This window comes from Triturus cristatus, chromosome 11, assembly GCF_964204655.1.
Source record: "Triturus cristatus chromosome 11, aTriCri1.1, whole genome shotgun sequence".
Lineage (NCBI taxonomy): Eukaryota > Metazoa > Chordata > Amphibia > Caudata > Salamandridae > Triturus > Triturus cristatus.
This window is the reverse complement of record NC_140594.1, coordinates 707,207,382-707,231,088: the sequence shown is the minus strand read 5'-3', so window position 1 is coordinate 707,231,088 and position 23,707 is coordinate 707,207,382. Positions and strand designations below refer to the sequence as shown.

The following is a 23,707-nucleotide window of genomic DNA, read 5'->3' as shown; positions in this document are numbered from 1 at the left end:
GCCAGAAATAAGCAACGGTACTATAAACCATTACGGATGCATACATTATTATTGTATTGGACGGTATGAGTCTTACCTCTTCCAGGCTGTGCGGTATAGAGGAAGACAGAAGGGAAGGGGTGTAGCCTGCTTCGATATTCTGGTCGGTATCGACTCACACAACCATGCCACACTGTTGGTCTTAAGTGCTTAAATTGTGTTAAAAAAATAAATGTGCAAGGCCCGAATTTTTTCTACAGTACCCACCACCAATGCTGTTAAATGCCTTGGGTTGTAAAATGCCAGGCTTGTCGAATGCCAATGATGCCAGTGTTTATTCTGCAAAAACCAAAGGAAATGATGGACGGAGTGTTGAACATTGCAATCACTCACCCCCAGTCAACTGATCTGGGTTTAATCCATCACCGTTCTTTAGCCCACTGTGCCACCCCAGTTCAGACATGGCCTTATGCAAATCAGTCTGACCCTGTGCCTCATGGGAACAGTCCAGCCCGAACTGCCAAACCATGTCTTCCCTGGACCGGAAACAAGCTTCCTAGAACCGGTTTCTAGCTTGTTTCCGGTCCAGGGAAGACATGGCTTGGCAGTTCGGGCTGGACTGTTCCCATGAGGCACAGGGTCAGACTGATTTGCATATGGCCATGTCTGAACTGGGGTGGCAGAGTGGGCTAAAGAATGGTGATGGATTAAACCCAGATCAGTTGACTGGGGGTGAGTGCTTGCAATGTTCAACACTCCGTCCATCATTTCCTTTGGTTTTTGCAGTGTTTATTCTGCCCCACACCTTTTTCTTCATCACCCAACATTTCCTGTCTCTTGAGTTCACTCGTGGGTTCTGAATTTGTTTTATCTCGGCTTTCTCCATGTGTCACTGATTTCCTGCCTTTCCCCTCCTCCTTTCTCCACTCTCTGCTGTTTTCTGTCTTGCTCTGGGTCAAAATCTGATGAAACAAAATAAGTCCTAAGCCTCAAAAATAAATTCCAACGCTCCCCACATGCCACAGTGGGCACTGATGGTACCATCCAGGGATGGCCCCGGTGAGACAGGCAAGCATAACTTGAAACAAGCACTGACGAGTGAACACTAAGGTGGGATGCACTGTGGAGAAAGTGCAGTTCTTTCAAAAAGTAATAGCTGCCAAACATAGTTTGGAAAACCCTTTGATTGTGAGTCTTTGAAAACTCTCATAATTTCCATTTCAGAGGTCTATGGCCTCCCAGCTTCTGATCCGACTACGTTTTATTTACTTACTTTGGGAATGAACAGGAGCCCACTTCTCTTATTTGCCACCAAACTTCAGCGCCTTGCGCCCCAATTACCAGTGAGCAGGATTTAAGCGTGGTGGTGCCATGTGGCTGAAAATAAGGCTCGACTCGTATCTCCCACCCGATCCATCATTTCCGAGTTATTTCACCCAGAAGAGGGAATATAATGAAAAATTGGTTTAGCTGGGTAGAAATATGCATGTGGGTCCCCATTGCTGCCCGGCCATTGCCCACTTCCATGTACCACTTGCTTTGAAGCAGGAGACATTCGCCCCCATGCTCTTTCTCAGCAATGACTAATCCAAGGCTCACAGGACATATCCTGTGCAGCTAAAGAGAGCATGGGACTCCCCCAAGGCTAGACCACCTCCTGTGCAGTGCTTTCCCACCCCCTCCACTTCTCTCTCTGAACATCCATGTTCATTCTGTGCCTTGTGGAGCCACACTCCCTGGAAAAAACTCAGTGGACAATTGGCGAAACGTTTGTTTTTCTAAGCTTCATTTTTATAATGTACAGGCTAAGCACGGGAAATCTTCCTCTGCACCCCGGTCTAGTGCAGTAAACCTTTGAGGGGGGAGGAGGGGAGGGAGGACAGGTCAGCAGCAGCCTATCTGCATTTATTTAAATTCACTTTATGCCACTTGCTTCTGACCCAATACACTAAAATATTCTCTCAACTCTTTTGCCTAATTAAATAAATGTAAATCTCATTTCAATTTCGACAAAATCTAGAAATCCTCGGATATTTTTGTGAATTGCCAAGTTACGCCCAACTTTCTCAATTTTCAAGACAGGAGAGAACAGGCAGGTACAACACAGCTGCCTTTGTGGTACATAAAAAAACAAGACATCATGAAACAAATTTGGCATATTCAGTACTCAATGGCCTCATAACCTTTGATCAGATTGTTTTACTAGACAGGGAGAACGTTGCACACTGCAGTCAATTAAAATGTACTGCGTGATATCACTAGACTCCTCGAGGGGTCCGTGTAAGGGGCTGCCCAAGGCAATGCCTGGCCTCTGTTAGAGGCTGTTATGTCAGTTAAGGGATCACAACCTTAAGCAAACAGTGGCTAAAACTCAAAGTATTTTACACTTTATAAAATGAGTATTTAGAGAATTATACCTCAGATGCTCTACTCATATCGGTCTACCTCATTTAACAAGGAATATGAACAAACTAGTGTTAATTCAATTTATCCTTAAATCAGCCGTCCCCTTAGTACTCGCATTATACAGCTTTTGCCTTCAAGAGCGCGCTCACGCAATAAAGCGTAAAAAGAGGAAACAAAAAACTGAAGATAGGGAGGGGAAATAGTATAAAATATAAAGGAATACGTCAGTGTCAGGAACGTCCACTAAAACCCCGGACGTTATTCCAAAACTATAAGATATTAAAATAGTATTTTGCAGCAAATACATTTCAGAGCACCAAATCGCCCACGCAAGCGTTTCGGGCCTCGACACAACCTTTCAGCAACAAGCTAAAACAAACACTAAAAGAGGACCGGTCCTTCAAAACATCCTTAAAATACATCCAATTAAAAACCGTTATTCATTACCATTATTAATTAACCATCCAATCGTTATTCAGAATTCAAAGCTTTGAATTAATTGCGCAATTAGCCTCTGACGCCAATTCTCTCCTATTGGTTTCACTTAATACACTCCTTACGTCACATCTTTAGAAACAAACACAAACTCGTTTCCATACGATACAGGCTTCGTTGTCTCTATCGCTGTCTCTACCGCCATCTACTGGCTAAAATTTAAAACATTCATTAATATAAAAAAAAGAAACCTACAGTCTCAAACCTGGTCATGTAACGAGGCTCAAGAGGCTTCGAGCACTTGACACAGTTCGTTATTGGTTTTCATAGAGACACAGAAGACCCATCAGTGTAATTAAGTATTTATTTCCTTTTTCAATTTAAACAATAAATCCATCTTGCCTCTGTCATAAAGACAAATACCCTGTCACCCCTTAAGATATTTTGAAAAACTCGATCGATTCGAAGAAATTTCAAGCCATCCACAGTGCCCTTGTGTTTTTTCTAAAAATGGTCCACTATGGCATCTCTAAGGTATTTATTGGCCGTAGTATCTGTAGTGTGTTGGGCCTTAGGCCTGCCATTGTAGTGTGTTGGGTCTTAGGCCCACATGCTGTGTAAATGACACCACAGACGCAGCATACTTGGGTACTGTAACTGGCCACGAGCACGTGCACTCGGGCTCTTTTATTGACGGGGCCACGTCACTCGTGGCACCCGTGATGGATGGGTGTGGGGGTGCAGTGTGTCCAGCCCTCGAGGGAGTGGCTGGTATGACAGCTTCCTGCGGGACACTAGAACGTGTCTCGCAGGACACTACATTCCTCCCCAACTTTATTGAAGGACAAACAAAGTGTCAGTCCAACCTGTGGGGAAGAAACAAACAGTTAACTAAATACCACAGGGTCCATCAGTCTCTCGAGTCAGGTGGCAGGATGACATCAGAAATGGGCTGGTAAACTTGGCTAGCAGCAGGACCTTCTCGGCGGACACCCGTAATTTAACCTGAGGGCCTCAGGACACGACTGCTGGCTTGGAGACGTCCGCTGCATACCGTCAGTTCGCTGACAATGCCATGTCTTGCTCTCTTGCATGGCTTCCTCTTGGCTGACGTCGGTGATGGTCTGTGGTGAGTTCTAACAGTTCTTTTTTTTTAGCGTGTTGCGTCGTGACCAGGGATGGAGTCTCAAGTGAGAATTCACAGAGGTGTTGCTAGACCGACTATCCCTGTTGAACCGCTTGGCTGCGACCAGTACCATGTCGGTGGGGCAATGTCTCTCCTCGCTCTCCTGCCTGGGGAGGCCCGTCGTCAGGGTTGCTGCGGGACTGAAGGAAGGCTGCGCTGGGGCCGCTGCTTGTGTGCCGCCTGGGGCCAGCTGCAGGACCACCGAGGAGCCATTGCTTGGTCGCACGCACGACCCTAACGGGTGGATGAGTCTTGGTCAAGACTTGCACTCGCTGTCGCTGTTCCGGTGTAGGCCAGGCTCACAGGTGGCTTCTGATTTAGTTTAGTCGGCTTGTGTGGTAACGGTTTCGGACTCCAGTCCATCGGTACTCGGGGAGTGGTGTTTGACGCATGTGCTGATGGCTGGCGTGATGATGGTTGCCAGCCATGTGGTGAGTCGGAATGACAGGTGGTGGTGACTTGCTGGTAGAGTTTCGATGTCAGAATGGACCTGGGCAGCCACGTGCCTCCGCCTTGCTGATGTTGAGTGTCTGTGGCGGCTTAACACGTAGAGTGTGTGGATTCTCTCTTGCCTGGCTTGGGGCCACTGCCGACTCGGTCTTGAGGCGGTGTGAGGACGGACACTCAGTGCTGATCTTCACCCGTGGCATCTGCGGACAGGAGCAGGGATGCCACTTGACTTAGACTGCCGACGCTTGGGGGTGGACGGTCGCCTGGGGAAGCGTAGGGATGAGACGCGGCTTGCGCTTGCTGCGGCTTATGTTCGGTTCACCCGTGGAGCTGTATCCAGGGACGTCGGTCCACCTCGGTGGCTGTCTGGTGTGTCAGGGTGTGCTCTTGGCTGCTGGGCGAGTCCTTGGTCTTCTCTCTTTTGTTGGTCTATTCCGCCCACCTGCGTTTAGTTCCGGTTCTCAGGGTCACAGGGCTGTCACTCTTCTTTCATCGAGGGCGTTGCGCTTAGACCTCGAGGCGGCGCTGTCATGGCGCCGGCTTCTGCCTTTGCTCCGGTGCGCTCTTTGCTTGCTGGGCGACCTGACGTCCAGTCACGTGTCGCTGGCGTTGGAGCGCCTGTTGCTGTGGCGGCCTGCCATGTGGTGTGTGCGACTCCTCTCTTGCCTGTCGTGGGTCACCGCCGACTCCATCTTGAGGCTGTGTTGAGGAGGACACTGTGTCGCTTTCGGGGCCGCTGCGGGTGCGACTCCTCTCTTGCCTGTCGTGGGTCACCGCAGACTCCATCTTGAGGCAGTGTTGAGGAGGACCTTGTTGCTTTCGGCCCACTGCGGGGCTTCGGTGGGGCAGTGGCGACGTGGATGCTCTCCTGCCTGCGTTTAGCAGTGCTTCTTTGCGGAGATGTCTCTATCTCCCGGGCGCCTGCCCGTGCTGTTGGGTTCACTGGCGCAGCCTTCTGTGCGCCTCTGACTTAGTGCGCTCCGTCTTCTTCTTGGGTGCTCTCTTCTGGCACTTGGTGTGCCAGTGGTGTGGTTTGCGGTTGTGTCTGTTCACCAGTAGGAGCAGGTGATGCAACCTCTTCACTGGTGGTGGCGTTGGGCAGCCACGTGTGGTGCGTGCTCTGCACCAGTCGTTCTTGCGCTATTGCTGGAGGCAGCTCCCTTGAGACGTTGCTGTCTTGGCTGGTCGTCCACTCTTGCTAGTGGGGGTTGTCGTAGCATCTCTGCTTGAGGTGGAGTCAGGCAGCCACCGGTGGTGCGCACTTGGCACCAGTTTTCCTTGTGTCTCAAAAGGTGGCAGCTACTTGGAGACATTGCTATCTTTGAGGGTGTCCTTGCTGCTCTCACTTGCTGGGTGCAGAGGGCCACTCTATGAGTATTCTTCTCTGAGGGCACGTCTTGCTGTGCCTGGTGCAGTCCGTCTCAGCAACTGGGTGTGAGCAGGCAGTCTTCCTGGTGGTGGCGGTGCACGCTCTGGGATCTGTTGACTGCTGTTGCCGGCTGGTTAGCTGGATGCTGTGCTTACTGCTGGTCTGTAAGGTGCAGTGCAGCCACACTTGTCACTGGTCTGCCACTCTTGCCTGCTGATGTCGGTCGCGGTTGGCAGTCAGTGTGCTTGACCTCTATTTGTGCTTGACCACTCTGTGGATGCGCCGGTGTGGATCCTCCTGCCATGATTACATTGCAATTTTCTCTTGCTGATCCTGCGCCTTCTGGCAGGGTAGTGGTGCATCAGGGCATCTCCTTCGGTTTACCGTGCTGCTTCGGCTGACGGTCATGGGGCACAGCTGGCTATCTGCTCTGGCCAGGCAGTACGTCCGTTCTTAAGCACGTTGCTTCTGGGGAGCCACCTGGTGGCGCTGTGGTTGTTGCGGTGGTTTGCCCTGATTGCTGCAGGTTTTGGGTGCTGGAGGAGCTGGTGCAGGGCTCAGTACCATGTTGGCACACGGCGCTGCTTTCTCTCTCTCTTTCTCTGTCCAGGTGCTGAGAGTTGGGGCAGGAAGACATACACAGTGGCGCTGGAGGGCTGTGTCAGAGTTCCCTTGAGGCAGGTGGAGAGCACCAGACACCAGGAAGAGCAACAGCTGTTACACCTTGCGGGCTGAGGGTAGTTCCACCGATGTAGTGGTGCTGGAGATACAGGTTTTGTCTGTACTGTGCCTATCTGGCTGTACCTTACATTCCTGGTCATCCCCTGACATGGAAGAAGAGTTGAGGCAGGGTGTCACTCAATCATTGATGGGAAACGTGGCTGCCAAACATGTTTTTGTCTGTGCTTTAGACATTGGCACGGGCCCTTTATATGCATACTTTAAGGTGCAGTACCATATATGGCCACTGGGTGGAACTGTAGGCCTGTGCTTCCCCAGCTATAGCAGTCTTTCTGGAAACTGTGGGCGATGCAGCTTTCACGTGTAGAAAGGAGGTTGCTCTTGCTGCTGCGGGCATTCTCATGAGGTAAGTGGGGCACTGTGGGCATCACGCTGGGCAGATTTACTTTAGTATGAATTATGGCCCGAATCATTTACTTTGCGCTGGCCTCCCTCACCTTCAGGGCAGCCTCTTGTGTAGAAGGAGCTCTGTGCAGGGGAGAAAGTGTTCTCAGGGCTGGTGAAATGTGATCCTGGTGCCTCTTGTCCAGTTGCTGCACAGACACCAGCAGACATGCGAGTAAGTTCCGTAGCTGCGGTGCAACAAGTAGGCGGTCGGTGGTGCTGCTCTTATTTTGCAGCGGCAGACAGTGTTGGTGAGTCGTGCTGGGCTGGGGATGCCGGCGTGGAGGCAGCTCATTACCGGTGCAACAGGGCAGCTTTCTCTCACGCCATCATGGTCTTGCAAACTCTTGCCGGCAGGGATCGTGAGTACACACAGGCCTGCTGGGGTTTATGCACTCTGCACCCGCTTTGCCTGGAGTGGTCTGCACTGAGTCTGGTCATCTAAGGCTGGCAGCCTATGGGCGGTACGGAGCGTAGGAAGGTAGTGAGCCCTGCCGTAACTTGTGGTGTGCGTTCATCTTCGGTGTCCGGACCAAAACACTTGTTTCCGCGTCACTGCCCTGCTGGCTCTGTCTTCTCGCGTCTAATTGGGAAGGTGCTCAGTTCCTCCCATGATAGTCAACGGCAGGCGGGGTGGCTTGGGGATGCCTCTGCAGGTCGGGGCATACCATTTTCCCGGCCCTTCCGCCAGAGGGATTTGCAGTGTACTTGCCTTGCGTGGGCGTTGCAGGTCCTTGAAATGGGTGTCTGCCTCTCGTGGTACTGGATGGCAGCATGGGGGCTCCTTGAAACGCTGTGTTTGCTGAGACACTTTTCTTCCTTTTCCTCGCACTCAGTAAATGTTCAGCTGGCAGCCGGGGGTGCCCTAGACAAGGACTATGCTGTCCCTCTCTCAGGCGAGCGAAGGAGCTGCCAGCACACGCACGGGTGTCGACCTGCTCGTCGCCATTGTAGTGTGTTGGGCCTTAGGCCTGCCATTGTAGTGTGTTGGACCTTAGGCCCACATACTGTGTAAATGACACCACAGACGCAGCATACTTGGGTACTGTAACGGGCCACGAGCATGTGCACTCGGGCTCTTTTATTGACGGGGCCACGTCACTCGTGGCACCCGTGATGGATGGGTGTGGGGGTGCAGTGTGTCCAGCCCTCGAGGGAGTGGCTGGTATGACAGCTTCCTGCGGGACACTAGAACGTGTCTCGCAGGACACTACAGTATCTTCTGTTCTGCCTTTTTAACCTTCTGATTATGCGCCCAATAAATTATTTACTACAAAAGTTGTTAAGCAATTAATCAACACACGAATTTCGTACTCTGGCCAGTTCCTTTTCAAATTTCGATACTTTTTGGTGGAAATGTGGACAAAGTTGCACATTTTACAGCGCCCACAAGTATGAAATCATTTGGGCAATTGGGGAAGCCATGTTATTTCTTCTCTTGTTCGTGTTTCGAAATAGCTTATCTTTTAGATTGGGTAAATTTGTGTACGTTTTAGACGTATGTTCTGAGACACTTAAGATCTTATCTTCTTGAGTTAAAACGCGCTAATCTTTATTGATCACTTTACACAGAGACATCTTAAGGATTTTGGGGACCCCATACCAAACATATTTTGGGGCCCCCTGTTCGAATTAGCTTTTAATTTATGATCCAATTTCACTTCTTTTATGCCCTCTTTGACCGGGGCTCTGACAGTGCGGGCTGACCGACATAGTCACTGCAGAGGACCCTCTTAAGAGGGCGGCCCCTTTAGTGCCACAAGATGGCACACTGGGCAGCCTAGTGTCCTGAGACCCCTTTGGGGTCCCGCGCATCACTTCCAGCCGGGGTGGGGTTCGGGGAGAGGTATAATTCCTCCCCCGCCCACTTGGTGGCCTCTTTGTCCCCTCACCCTGACGCCGATTTGGTCGCCGTGCTGGTCGTGCGATTGTGCTGCCGAGGACCGCGAGGTTAGTAGCCTGCATGGCTAGTGCAGCCTGTGGCCTGGTGTGGGAGTTCTTTACGCCAGCACGGCCCCTCTGCCGGTCCCCCGCAGCGTGTCGCATGTGTTGAGGGATGAGGGCGGGGTGCCAGGGAGCCGGCTCGGGAGGGCGTGTGGTTCGGCACCACCGAGCGGCGTGGGGCTTTGAGGCAGGATTCTCGGCTTGCTGGGAGACGTGGCTGGCTAGTCAGCAAGGAGACCGGGTCATCGCCCGTGTGGATGGATGTGTGGCAGCGGGGGTCGCCTGCCTCGTTGGCTCTGGGGGCCCGGGCCCGATTGGGCCGGCCCGTGGATAGGGGGGGTGGGTCCCTCCCCCGCACGGTCCGCATGTGCCTGGGCTGGGACCCGTGCATTTGCTGGCCAGGCCCCCCGCGCATGTCGCCAGGTTGGCGGCCTGAGGGCCAAGTTTCGAATATGACGAGCGTCCTAACCCCCGTGTTGGGTGTGGGGGGCATGCACGTGCAGCTGGGGGAGCAGGGTAGGGGGAATCGTGCTTGCCTGGGGGCACCGTATGCACAAATGCAAACTCAGTTCCCAGGACGTTTCCGCAACTCGAAACCATTAGACATCAGCACCATTTTTTAATTACACTTAAATACCTCATGCCTGCAGTTACTGGACTGATCCAAATGCAGGCGCGCTGTCCATACAACCCCGCGAGGCACTGCCAGATTCCTTTCAGAGTTTGTCAACGAGGACACTGGGGTGGCTCTGCCAGTGAACCTGCGGGTTCTCTGCTCTGGAAGCATTCTGAAGACCTGATGTCTAGGCTACGTTCAGAGGACGTTGTTTCTCTCGCGCACGCTGCGCCGCCTAGGGGAAAGTCCACGGACCAATGGGTAGAGAGTGCCGCTCGCCTCTGTGGGCGTGCACGCGTCCGGCGCGGACCTTCACATGAACGCGCGTGGGAACACTCGTCAGTTTAAATAGGTACGCAGGTAGTGCGCACAAGACAGCACGAACAGAACGGGGCTCATTCTCAGAATGCCTTTTTGGTGCCGCACCTGACCGCGGCCTCTCGGGGGGGCCTGTTTTATCTGCCAACTCCACCCGTTCTGAGCCAGTTTGGGGGGGTCATTGCTGGGCTAATATCCATCCGGTCCCCGCCTAGGGGGATCCCGTGGGTGACTTGGGGGCAGGGCCAGCGAGCTTCACGTTGCTCCGGAAAGGGGAATGGCCTACTGGGCTAGGCAGCTGCATTATCTTTAGAATCCCTCTGTAAGGCAGGGGTTCGATCCAGACTGCTGCCAGCTAATCAATGTGCTGCAAAGTGTTTGGCAGCAAAGCAGGTGCTGGGCCAGGGGCGAGGTTAGCGATCTTCTACAGCCCCTCTGCGGGGAGGTGTCTGAGGAGGAAACTACCTGTTTGGTTATGCCCTTGCCAAGAGATTACTGAGTACGTGCATAACATAGCTACCGCCGGCAATGTTGTAGCAGAATGGTTGATGGCCCGGCCTGAAGGGGTGGTTTTAAATAGGCCAGGCTTTTGTAAGATCCCTCCATTAGTTTTCAGAGGAGATGATGACTGCCTCGAGTTCAGGTGGCCTAGGGGGGAACGCGTAGTCTTGTTGTAGGTATGATTTACTGTCTATTGCTTATTCAGCTACAGCGTAGTACTACATCTACAGGGCTTATACTTCAATACTAGACAGGCATGCTTCAAGGATCGTTGTATGCTTTCTGGTTTGGGGTGAGCAGGGAGGAGGGGGGGATTCAAAGTATGAGGCCCCCCCCTTGTGTGCAGAGCACTCAACGTTAAGCTATTACCAGACACGCATGTTTTCAAGGATAGTTTTATGCTTTCTGGGTTGGATGCATATGCATTAAATGTACACATTGACGTGCGTGGCTAACTTTTCTTTATTTGCAGGGGCAGCGTCATTCGATCGTGTTAACTGCTTCGTGGGGGTCCGCCGACTACAGGGCCCACAGTAGGTACTGGGACCAAGGGTCACCAGCAGAGAGGAGGCAGTGCGCGAGGGGTTCCCGGGACTCAGCCTTCGTCTCGGAGCGCACTAAAACTCTACTTTTAATTTCAGGTCAGAGCCGTTTGTTAAGGAATCGACGTCGCTAGCGGCCCGACAAAAAAGGATGAACAGCAGGAATTAGGAGCAGGTATTGGTCAGGGCTTGCACCTGCGGGTGGGAGCAAGAGAGACAGCACCGGTTAAGAGCGAGAAGGCCCCCTTATCTCGCACCACGGTCCCAGCTAATGTCTTCTTTTCACCCCCCAGCCGCACACAGGTGTAGCTAGGGGGGGGCGGTGGGGGCGGTCCGCCCCAGGCGGCACTATCTTTGGGTCGGCGGCCGCGCGGCACTGGTGGGCCGTTGCGGCGGCCTTTATAATTTATTTGGGGACACTGACACTACTTTTACAGTAGTGTCAGTGTCCCCAAATAAATTATAAAGGCCGCCGCAACGGGCCACCGGTGCCGCGCGCGTGGCCCTGTTTGAAGTGCAAGCGGGCAGCGCACCACCACCTGCTGCTTGCAACTGCTACCTGCAGGGCGCAGCGCACGCACGCCACCATCCACCTCGGATAGGCCCGTGACGGCATGACGCTCCGAAAGTGAGGCTCCTTGCGCTCGAGCTGTTCGCGCCAATATGTGGACCTGGCCTCGCTGCTCTATATAGCAGCACCTGCAGCACTTTGTATCCGACCCGACCCCTGTACCTGAGCGACTCCTGAGACACAGGCATCAACAGAGGGGAGACCGCGAGTACCGGCTAGCCCGATCAGCAGTCACGGAGTGAGCAGGCCTGTCTATCTTCATGGCATGAGTGACTCAAAAAGCTAGCACAGAAAAACGGGGTCTCACTTGCATAGGCTGGTTGTGGAGATCAGCTGCTTATGTGGATCCGACACCTTTTCTCCTTGTCACAACAGAGTTTATTGGGTCACGGGGCGGCAGGTCTCTGATTTTTCCTGTGCCGTGCACGTCACTCCAAACTAGGTGACAGACACAGCGCGATGACCCTCTCTGGAACTCTGGTCTTCGAGCAGGCAGCGGTGCCGTGGGCTGCGTCCCTCCTGCTTTATGCCCCTTTGCCAGTGTGCTGATGGTTATCTTCACGTAGTGCATGAGGTGAGGTGAGCTGCTGCATTTATTTCATTTTGTCAATCCAGCTAGATTTTAAATGAATCAGTTTCCCCACTACCGCAGGCGTGGAGAGAGAGAGTCTCGGAAACTCTGACGGCTCCTTGGTGCAAGTGGAGCTTGGGGTGAGTGCGGCAACAAAATAAGAGGGAGAGCTTAACCAGAGCCGAGCCGGCAGCGGCTCTGGCTCTCAGAGTCTGTGCATGAGCAGAGCACTTAAAGTATTTGCCACGTAATTCATATAAAACAGTGTGCTATTCACAAACCACATGCCTGGCCGCACAGGACTGTTTTTCAATAGGTGCAATAAGGTGTGAAACTAATGAACAATTACATATCATTGTGAAAACCGTGTACTGTAAATAATGAAAACGAGGAAGAAAGGAAGGATGTGAAAGAAGGGCATAAGGGACGGAAGGGCGAAGTGGAGTTAGGAAAGAAAGAGAAAGATTGAAACAAAAAGGGAGAAAGAATTAGGGATAAAAGGTATACAGAAGAAGCAGTAAAGAAATGAATAACTCGAACACAGATGAAAAAAAAGGCTGATGTTGTTAACCAACGTTTTGTTTTTGAAAGTTTCTAACTCTGTATTGTGCAGCTTTTCCGTATTGAACTAGAGGTCAACAAAATGCTATTTTGGCCACTCGTGGCACCATCATGGGACAGTTCAAAGTCTAGTTAAGAGACCCTGCAGTTGTGCACTATAGAAGAGTTTACAGATCTCAACAATGGCACCAGCTGCAGCAAAGAACACATAAATGGGTAAAAACTTTCAACTCCCCACACATAGATTCAGCAGTGCAAGCTTCCCTCATGATTTTAGAGTGTGTGTGTGTGCGTGTGTGTGTGTGTTTTTGGTGCTGTACAGTTGTGTTTGTTAAGGTAATTATGAGTGTCAAGGCAAGTGCTTGGTGGAGTGGGATGGTGAGTGTTTGTTGTAGGTGTCAAATGTGGTGGTAATGAATCTCTGACCTTCTTGGTTAATCCTCTCTTTTAACTCAGGAGCTAAACAAGTGATGCTACACCTCCCCTCGGATGGGTGACACGTTTTTCAGTTGTAATTACTTTGTAATTACTTTCCTTCTTCCCTTAGGTTTATGTCAGACGACACAGTACTTAAGAATTAGAGTACGAAACAATAGAACTTAGCAATAAGTTTCAATACACTATGTCAGCATTATATTCCTCAGATACCCAAAGCCAATGCTGGAGGGGGCCCACCAACACTTATTTTTGGGGGCCAGGCCAGCACTTATTTTTCTTCATCATAACTTTAACTCAGAGCAAGAGAGGGAAACATGCGCACGGAGAAAGAAGGAGGACGATATTTATTTGTTTTCCCCGTTTTCATTGCTTGATTTTGCTCGCGCGACGGTGTCACTCATAATCACACTGACATTTTGACAGTGTCACACATAAGCAATCTGAAACCTTAGCAGCTATGACTCAATCTTGAAAAAGCATGGCCTGACGTGACGTGTTTATAGGAAGCAGCTTCTTCTCTTCCATAGTGCAACATGCTACTGGGGTCAACAAGTATTGTAGGGAGGCTTATTTGTCACAATGGTAACCTGACAGGCAATGAGTATTGAAGGTGGGTGGCAATTGCCATCGACCTTTAGGTGCGAGTCTCAAAGCAGTAGAAAGATTGTTAGATTGATTACAGTTTTTCTTCTGTCTTTTCAGTTTAAATTACGCCCCCTCCTGCGATTGAAAGCAGCAAGTTCAGGCTTGGCTAGCAGACACGAAAAGTACTTTTCCCGGACTACCAGCAGTGCATTATAGTGTGCCCCTGACAGCACTGCCTTAGCTTACAGCGCGAGAGCCGAAGCCTGCGGAAACACAGCGTGATCGGAGCACGGCACGCTACCAGTTGCCTTGGCGCTATCAGTGACAGCTAAACCACAACACAGATATGCGTGACAAAGCATTTCAGTGAGGTAATGAGGAGTACCACACTGAAATGCGTTAGTCTAACCCATGATGCGTGATTCTTGGCAGGACTGCACCCCCCCTCTCCAATTGGACGGGGTCCCATCGGCTCCACTTCATCGCTTGTGCTGCCCGGTGACAGAGAGGGAACTCCCTACACATAACCATCGGGAGACAGCCCCGAGGTTCTTGAACATCACAGGGCCCTATTGAGGTAGCGACTGGAGGGATAGCTGGCCCGCACAGACACCTTATGGGACATCAAATGCCCATGAGACATTCATCGTTGCGACACCCTCTGGCTTTTCCTGCGTCGCCTACATGAGGCGGAGACTTTCCAGAAGGCACAGCAAGCACAGCTTACCTTGTAAGATCCAGGCTTTGCCTGGCAGATGACGGTGTTAAATCACCTCGGGTAGTTCCAGAATGCACTTCACGGCGAGCCCTGCATTCACTCACAATTACGCTCAACGGGGCGCTTAACTGTGGAACTCAGCCTCCTGAATCTGCGTCCAGCCACCCAGCATGCTGCCTGACATCCTGCGGACTAGTTGGGGGCTACCCCCTCTCTCCCCTCCTATATGTATGATCTGCACTCGTGATGCATTCAGTCAGGACAGCCAGATGTGAAGGCCTCGACTGGGGACACCACTGTCACGCCGCCACATATGCATTGGCATCTACAATGGGGAAGTCAGATGCCCCACCAGCCAAACTTCACTTTGAGTCCAAGAGGGCTGACATAGCTGTCTGCGGAGAAGAGCAAGGGATTGATCAGATGAATGGTACTAATCAGCTGCCTTTGACAGGTGATGATAGCTGTGGTCACTGTGGCACGTAAGTAGTACTTTTTCTATCTGTGACATATGAGTGATACTTGTACTATAAGCACTGAGTGTGGAATAAGTCTTCATCTGAGCAAGTGGTGGCTGTGCTGTTAGCGCCAGTTAGACATGTGGGCTATTGCACCTGTCTCTGGGTAAATGTCAGTCTGTACCCTGCCCTTATGTTGATGTGTTCTTGTAATTCTGCTCAGGAAACAGCAGGGATAAACTGACCTCTCTGATTCCATTCTCTCATTGATACATTTACCTGCATGCACAGGCAAGCCTTTCTACTCTCTCTTCCTAAATAATGCATTCATCTGTAGAGCCTAAAGTTCTAGAGAGAGTTGAATGGTGTGTGAGCTATTTACCTTAAGAGTTTTGGCTTGTGAGAGGAAAGGAACACAAAAGATTGAGATACAAGATACAAGAGAAGAACCTTGTATTCTCTGATCCCAGGGCACCAGGGCCTAGGTTGCGAGAGCTCCAGTTGTGATCACAGGTGCTCCAGTCAGTCAGCAGTTGTCTAGGCGCATCCAGGTCTGTGTACTACTAAGGTTCTGAACCTTTTGAAATGCGTAAGGGATCTGATGAAGGGCTTTATTCCCGGATGTCTGTGAGTAGATCGATACCAGTAGTAGCTAGCTACTACTCTCCAATGATTGAGCCGTGGACATACTGAAACACACATGCGTAAATGCACACATAACTTACTTCGTATCCATTCGCAATTTTTCTCCAGACCTTGGTTCTGCCATGCCTACATTCGGGTCTGGGAGGCAGCTGAAGATGTGTTACAGTGTTGTGTGTTACAAAGCCTTGCCGTTCCATACTAGACACATTATTATGATTTTACTGTTTTTGCGGACTTTTAACACTGTTGGTTACCATGAAAGTAATCTGAAAACAAAATCGCAGAAAAATGTAATGTTTCTTGTTTCTTCTGATTATTCACGGAGTGCTGCAGCGCCGGATCGGTTGGTCCCGGGCCTTGGATAGGGTTGAACATGTTCCCATGGCCCCTAAAGCTCTGTTTAAGGATTGTGATGATAATGTGTCGCCCCTCCCCGTATTTTAGCTTTGGGCCCCCTGGGCAGGCTGTGCACCATGTGTGTGCTGAGGCTGCTCTGAAGGAGAAATGCACTATTACAAGCTGGCTTTGGGTCCCAAGAGCACACGTCTTTTGATTCCCAGGGAGTTGGTTGCTGCTGCTTAGAAGTAATGGCAGGGCGCGACCCCTGGTTGTTGTCTTTGGGCCACCAGAGCGGGCTTTGTATCTGGTCTGTGTTGGCAAGGTTGTGGAGCTGACTGACCCCTTTGTGCTGAGTTTAGTTCTAAGGGCACACAGGTAGTCATGCCCTGTGAATAATTAATTTGCTGTTTTTGAAAGATAAAGAATCACAGGCTTCGACACTGTTAAGTTGGTTTTGGGTCCCCAGAGCACATCACGTTTGTGCACGTCCCCACTGGTTTAATGGGGGGACCATGATGTTTGGTCATTTAATGTCAGCTGTAGATGACGGATCCCCGAACAGTGTCATCATGTATGTGCATGTTTGCATTGTGCTGAGGTGATTACCAGGTACTCGTTCACGCAGCTCTCTGATGGATGTCACATGCGGTTTTTCTCAGCCCCCAGCTAGATAATGCAGTCTTTGTGTTCTCCTTTGTACTGCTGGTCAACGGTGTATTCAACTGTGTAGCCTTGGACCGTGTCATGTATGTGCATGTAACTTGCATGATTGAGGTAACTATTAGCGGCGATACTACGTGTCTCTCGCACCTCTTTCAAGTGCTCGCCGTCCTCTTTCCCCAGCACCGCCCCCCCCCCCTCCCCAGGGGCGGCAATCTGAGGGATAGCCCCGGGCGCCACAAGCTCTAGCTACGCCACTGAAGCCGCCCCCACATCATCGGCCCATGCAGGGCACACTTGGAGCCAGCCTTTGGGCACGTCACGCCCCTGGTCCACTCCCTACCGCTACTGTGCAATAAGTAAGTATGGGGGAAGGTGGGGGCAAGGAGCGTCGGGGGCAGCAGGGGACTTGAGAAGTCTGCCCTAGACAACGCAGTAAATCGTGTTTGCTGACCCAAAACCTTTTTCTCCTCAGATCAGGGGCCCGTGAGGAGACAGAGGTCGGCATGGATAGCCAGGGCCCCCCCACTTTCCCGTAGAGGTCCCAGGTGGAGGACTCGATGCCGGGCACTTCACAAGATGCGCAATGGGCGAATTTCATTGAGGTGACCAAGGTCAAGGGCCTGGCATGGGCTAACAGCATTATGAACGCTCCTGAACAGGAGGACTCTGGGGTCGTAGGCGATTCCCTCCCTACAGATCAGCAACTCGGCGCAGAGGCAGGCCCATCTAGGCCCAAGCGGGTCCGCAAGCCCACGACCAGGGACTTCCCGGCAGATCCATTGCCACAACCCAGAAGCAGAACAGTTCAGACTCCTAAGGAGGTCGTTACAGCGCTGGGTGCTCCCCCGCCCCCGGGGCCGCCCACCCCGATGGACAGTACCGCAGCACAAGGTAACTACGCCACTAGGGATGAGCTTGCTAAACTCATGAACACTATGAACAGTTTTATGTCACAGCTTCAAGCAGGTACTGTTAGCCCCAGCCCCAAGCATCTGTGCACCAGCGGGGGGACTAGGGAAGGAGCCATATTAGCAGAGTCAAGTGTATTGTCAGCAGGTGTTGGTGAGTCAGGGGGCCAGGTGGGGGCAACTGCGGCAGTGGGAATACCTCCTACCCCTACATCTGGGGGCCAAAGCACAGTGCCAACACCCGTCTCCCTCCTCCCCCAAGCAGCCAGCCCGGTTCCACCTCTGGGGAACACAAGTGCGGGGCTGCATCTGTAGTGTCTTCTCTCGCGCCCATGCCCTTGCACGCATTTGGTCCAAAAAGTCACGACCGCCCGCTGCTGTCGGGACGATGTTCTCTGGCCTGCCCCAGGCAGCCAAAGAGGGAATTTGGAGGCGTGATTTTGTTGACATTTTTACCCTGCTCATGCTGGGCCAAGAGGTGCTTGACGCCAGGAAGATGGGGGCAAAGGAGGATGATAAAAAAGTAAAATACCAGCCTTGGCCGGAGAAGAACATAGCAAACTGGCTAGAGTCTTTCTCCATCCTAGCTTCTGTGACTATGGAGACATTTCCTGAGCAGGGAGTTGGTGCAATACTCTAGAACCATACACAACGAGGCCATGAGGTGGGGGGGGAAATGGATGGTTGAACTATGATAGGGAGTTCAGGAGGAAGATGTCACAGTGCCCGGAGATGGGTTGGGACCAAAAAGAGATCCAGCTTTGGATGGACCATATGGGTGCCCGTTCACAGCAGATTGTAAGCTCCCAGGTAAATACACGGGGGGGACAATTGTCTTCCAGGGGGTCCTTTCAAGCAGGCGCAAGGGGCAAACAGACCTTTTGCGGGGCACGCAAGGGGGGGAGACATAGGGGAGGTTTCAAGAGGTCCCCCCGGTACATGCCACCTTTTTAACAATGGATCATGCTCCTAGGGTAAGACGTGCAAGTTCCTGCATGCGTGTAACACAAGTGGCAGGCCACACCCAGCGGTTTCTTGCCACACAAAGCAGGATAGACAGCCAGCCGACAAAGGCGGGCAACAAAGTTGAGGCAGAAAGATCACATATATCTCTAGCTCCCCCTCCCCCCCACCCATCGCCCAACCATGCGCTCCACCAAGTCCCCGAGAGCGACATAGACCGATCCGGGAGCCTTCTCAACACAGCTAGTCCAACAACACACGAGCACTCCACCAAAGGCCCTTCCCCTGTCAGCCTGGCCAATATCACACCTCTCCTCAGACAGTACCACAACTTACCAGATAGCGCACGCTGCTGTTTTGGTTTAACAAAGGTTTTAAGATCCCCTACGTGGGCCCCCTGGCCAACAGAGAGGCCGACAACCTCAGATCAGCGAGAGAGCAACCTGAGGTAGCCCGGGCAAAAGTAGAGAAGGAGAGGGCCTTAGGCAGGGTGGCGGGTCCATTCTTGCAACCCCCGCTGGACAAGTTTGTGGACTCACCCCTGGGGGTGGTGCCCAAGAAGGACCCGGGGGCTTTTAGACTGATTCACCACCTCTCTTACCCAGAAGGTGCATCAGTTAACCGTGGGCTAGAGGAGGGCACCTGCTCCGTGTCTTATTGTACTCTGGACGTGGCATTGGACCTAGTCAGGAGGGCGGGCAGCGGGGCCTGGTTAGTAAAGGCGGACATTGAATCGGCTTTTCGCTTGCTACCAGTCCACCCGAGCGCCATCACCTGCTGGGTTTCAAGCTAGAGGGCAGGTACTTTTTTGACAAATGCATGCCCATGGGTTGCGCTGTGTCATGTGCATATTTTGAGGCGTTCAGTTGCTTCCTGCAATGGGCTCTCCAGGACACCTACGGGGTTGTAGGGGTGACCCATTACCTAGATGACTTCTTGTTCATAGGGAGTGATGGCACGCAAGACTGTAAGCAGGCCCTTTAGGATTTTGAACAGCTGGCCAGTCACTTGGGGGTCCCCCTCGCGCCAGGTAAAATGGTGGGTCCGGCGCAGGTTTTAACTTTTCTAGGGATCCAGCTTGATACCATCGCAGGGGAATCCAGATTGCCGACAGACAAGGTCCGTGACTTAGCACAACATATTCAGTCTGTGGTTGGGCAGGGCAGGGCCACCCTGGAATGCATTCAAGGCCTCCTGGGGAAACTGAATTTTGCAGCAAGGGTCATACCAGCTGGAAGAGTGTTTGCCAGAAGGTTAGCCAGGGCCACCGCCAAGGTCACAAAGAAGCACCACATGGTAAAACTAAGCAAAGGCATGAGACAGGACCTGGCCATGTGGGTGGAGTTCCTGGCCAACTTTAATGGCTCAGTGATTTGGAGGGCTCCCTGGGCAGGCAGCCCGGACCTAGCCCTATATACAGACACATCAGGCAGGGAAGGATTCGGGTCCATTCTAGACAGGGATTAGTGTGCCTGGCACAAGAAAAGGATCACGACCAACATCACAGTGTTAGAGTTATACCCGATTGTGGTGGCTTTCCACTTATGGCCTACAGTACTGGCGGCTAAGAGGGTCCTTTTTTGGTCTGACAATCTGGCGGTAGTGCAGGACATTAACTCCCAGTCAGCGAGTCGTCCCCTGGCTTTGTGCCTCTTGAGGGAGTTGGTGCGGGCTTGTCTGTAGAACAATGTTGAATGCAGGGCGCGACACATTCAGGGTGTGCAGAACACAGCGGCTGATGCTCTCTCTCGTTTTCAGTGGTGCCGGTTCCGGGAGGTGTGGCCGAGAGCGAGAGAGGAGGGGACCGCTTTCCCAGCGCCCCTGTGGTTCCTGTTGAAGTAGAAAAGCGACTGAGGGGGCTGGGTGAGCTATCCTTAGCACCCAGGATGAAAAGTCCTGTGTGCAAACATTTTGTTCAGTGTTGGGGCATGGGATGAAGGTGAGCTATCTTTAGAAAGCAGAGTGCAGTCCTTCATATTGTGGGATAAAGACAATGGGAAGAGTCATTCGTGGATATCGGGCCATCTTGCAGCAATTAGCTACCACGCTAGTCTAAAGGGCCAGTCAGATCCAACAAGATCCTTTGTGATCAGAGCTGTATTAAAAGGGTGGGCTAGGAGTGAACCAAAGGCACCGGACAATAGGTCCCCCATAGACTTTGAGACACTGCAGGAGATGCTAGATTGGATGCACAAGGCCACTCACTCGGCGTTTGAGGCTGCATTGTTTGCTGCCACATTCAGCCTGGCTTTCTTTGGGGCACTTCGAATTAGTGAGTTGGTGGCCAGAGCGAAGAATGATAAGTCTGGGGTGGCACTAAAAATCCAAGATGTGGTGCTCTCTAAGGATTACCTCAAAGTAACGCTAAGAAGGTCTAAGACTGATCAGAGGGGGGAGGGAAGGGTTTTCTGGCTGCGCAGTTTGGGGAATGGCAGGTATTGCCCAGTCAGTTTGTTCGCCACATATTTGGCCCTGCGCCCCGCAGCAGACGGTTACCTTTTCCTCCATGCAGACAGCACGCCCCTTACAAAGTACCAGGTGAAACACATTATGCATGCGTGCCTGGAGCTGTCTGGCAACAAGGACCCTAGCAAGCATTTCTGCAGCCACTCGTTCCGCATAGGGGCAGCAACTACAGCGTTTAAGGAAGGCTTGCCAGCAGAGGGTATCAAACAGGTGGGACGTTGGCAATCCCACTGTTTCAAGAGATACATACGGCCATCAGCCCACAAACTTTATTGGCCTTTCAACATCCGGGTCCTGGCGACTGACGGATGTGTGGTGTGATGTTAATTTTCAGTGTACAATTTTGTATGGCCATGAGCCACGTAATTTGATTTGCACGCAGGAACCGGTTTTCCGGGTACTGGCGGCAGTGTGTTGTGTAGTGTAATTTTACTGTTTCATTTTGCAGGCTGTGTTGTTAATAAACGTTTTGCAACATCACATTTCTTTATTTACCAGGAACAAAGGTCTGGGTGATTGGCCACTCTGGCGTCAGCAGATTGTCGCAGTGGGCTGAAAACAGGAAGTGGAGGCATGGTTTTTCAAACACCGAGATAACTTTGCTGGGGTACCCGGGCATGCGATGGAATGGGTTGTTGGACAAACTACAGCAGAGACTGGGGGGAGTTACCAGTCCCCCCAACGTGCTAGTTATACACCTGGGGAGTAACGACCTGATGGCCCTGGGCAAAAGGACATTGCTTCAAAACATGAAAGCCACAATTTGCAAATCAAGCAATCAGTTAGGGACATATGAACTGTGGTGGTCAGAGATCACTCCATGGCTCCTGTGGCAGGGAGCCCGATCAGGGGAAGCAATGGAGGCTGCGCGCAGGAGAGTCAATTGCGCGATGCGTAAATTCACCGAACAAATGGGGTTTTGATTCATAAGACATGGTTTGCTTCATGCTAAATCCACAGGGTGTTTCGAGGATGATGGCATACATCTCTCCAGAATAGGCATGGACTTGTTCCTCCTGGACCTGGGGGGGCCCTGGCTGCGACGGTCGCCACACCCAGGGCTGTATTGGAGTTACATGGCGATCCAGAGGTGGAAAGGTACTCAGAGATACCCTCTTCAGGAGCACAAAGGGTGCTGAGGCCGAATATCCCCAGGAAGTCCGTGCGGTGGACCCTGGGGTGCGACGGTGCCCCATCTGTCCTACGGGCGGTTGGAAACCTGTACAACCGGGGGTCGCTTGAACGCTCCGCCCCTCGTAGGGGGGGCGTGAGTTATATGGTCTACCTATGGTTCACCGGAAGTGGGAGGAGCTATCCCTTCACCACAACCTCTAAGCACCGATTGGCTAAGACCACGATGCAAGTTGGCCCATCGGGTGGTAGGCCGCGAGGGGCGGCTTGCCTTTGGATCGCCTGTAAGATAACCCACCATGTTGGCATATTTGGTATGCTAATAAACCTGCAGCAATTTTCTCCACAAAAAAGTTGTCTTATCTGCTTATTTATGCTACCTGTATGTTGCTGTGGGAAGGCTGGTGAGTGTGGCCGATATTGGCACTATGCACAGGTACATTGGTCCAGATTCTAAATGTGTCTACATCTAATATTCAGGGACAGTGACATGTCTTTTCAATATTGTAGCACAGCAGCAGCTCAATAATATTACTGAAAATAACCTCTGTGACACCCTCCATTTCTCATATGTGAGGTCCTGTTTCGTTCTAAAAGAAACTTTTCTTATGCATGTTGCATGAAACATAAACACACATTTCTCTGCAAAATGTCTTTAATAGACTCTCACATATCACCCACATAAAAAATAAATGAAAGGAAAACGGCACTTAAAACAATCTGTTTAAGAATTATTAAATGCCATCACGGAAAGACTCTCTACAGAGCAGAGCTGGCTCTATCAAGGGGTCCCCTGAAAGGCTGGGGCCCTGGGCCAGAGCCCACTTTGCCCATGCCTTAAAACGTCTCTGACTTTACTAAGTTCTCTGTGGTCTATGTTAAATTCCATTATTAGACGCATGTCAGGGCCTCATTTATGAGGTTTTGCCGTAGGGCAGCTCCACAACTCTTCCTGCTGCGCTGCCCTTCATCAAAAAAAAGGGCAGGAATGCGCTGTATCTATCAGGTATGGCGCATTTGTCTCCTTTTCCCCCTTGCCGGTGCATAATGGGCTTCCGTGCGCCAACGCAGGCACCTTTGCACCATTGCGTTGCGGAGATGATTATTTTTGTGCAGGAAGGGAAAACCTTCCTGCACAAAAACAACCACAATAGGTTTTTTTCCTCATTCTATGTGTGCAGCAAAAGGAAAAACAAGGAGAAATAAAGACATGTCTCCTCCTTGTGTCGTCCTTACACCTCCCCACATTTATGATATTTGGTTAATCTGGGACAGTGTCAAAAAGTCATGGATGTTGCTGGGAACCCCCCCAGCAACACCTGTTGCATGCCCCTTTAATGCAGAAAACTGCGTTAAAGGGAACGATATTTATGAGGCAGCATTAAGCCAGAAAAAAAGCGGCTTAGTGCTGCCTTGTAAATATGGTGCAGGCTCCTGCGCCACACAACGTCTCAAAAAGTGACATTCCGGCGGTGCAAGGGGCCTCATTTATGAAAGCTGTTGCATAGCTGCAATAAAACAGCAATGCAACAGTTTTCACTGCACCCTCCTTTCCTTGCGACACAATGGATGCGCCGTATTTAATGTATGGAGCTCCATGCACAAGGAATGACAGATTCTTCAGGAATCCTGACGTATCTGTTGGCCCAAAAGTCAGTCATTGCTGGAGTTGTGTCGCAAGCATGATGCAACTCCAGCAATGCATGGGGTAGGCCTGTGTCTATGGCACTACGTCACCCTTATGCCTGCCATGAGGCAGGCATACATGTTTGTCGCAGTGGCATACTAGCAGTGTTGCAGTGAAATCTCAGAGATTGCG

At 51.5% G+C, this 23,707-nt stretch overlaps 1 non-coding gene across 1 annotated transcript; it reads left to right on the top strand.

Annotated features, from left to right (window-relative positions):
- The first annotated feature begins 9,675 nt into the window (after positions 1-9,675).
- On the top strand, positions 9,676-9,921 carry LOC146785349 (RNase MRP). The gene has a single exon (XR_014971049.1).
- The last annotated feature ends 13,786 nt before the right edge of the window (positions 9,922-23,707 follow it).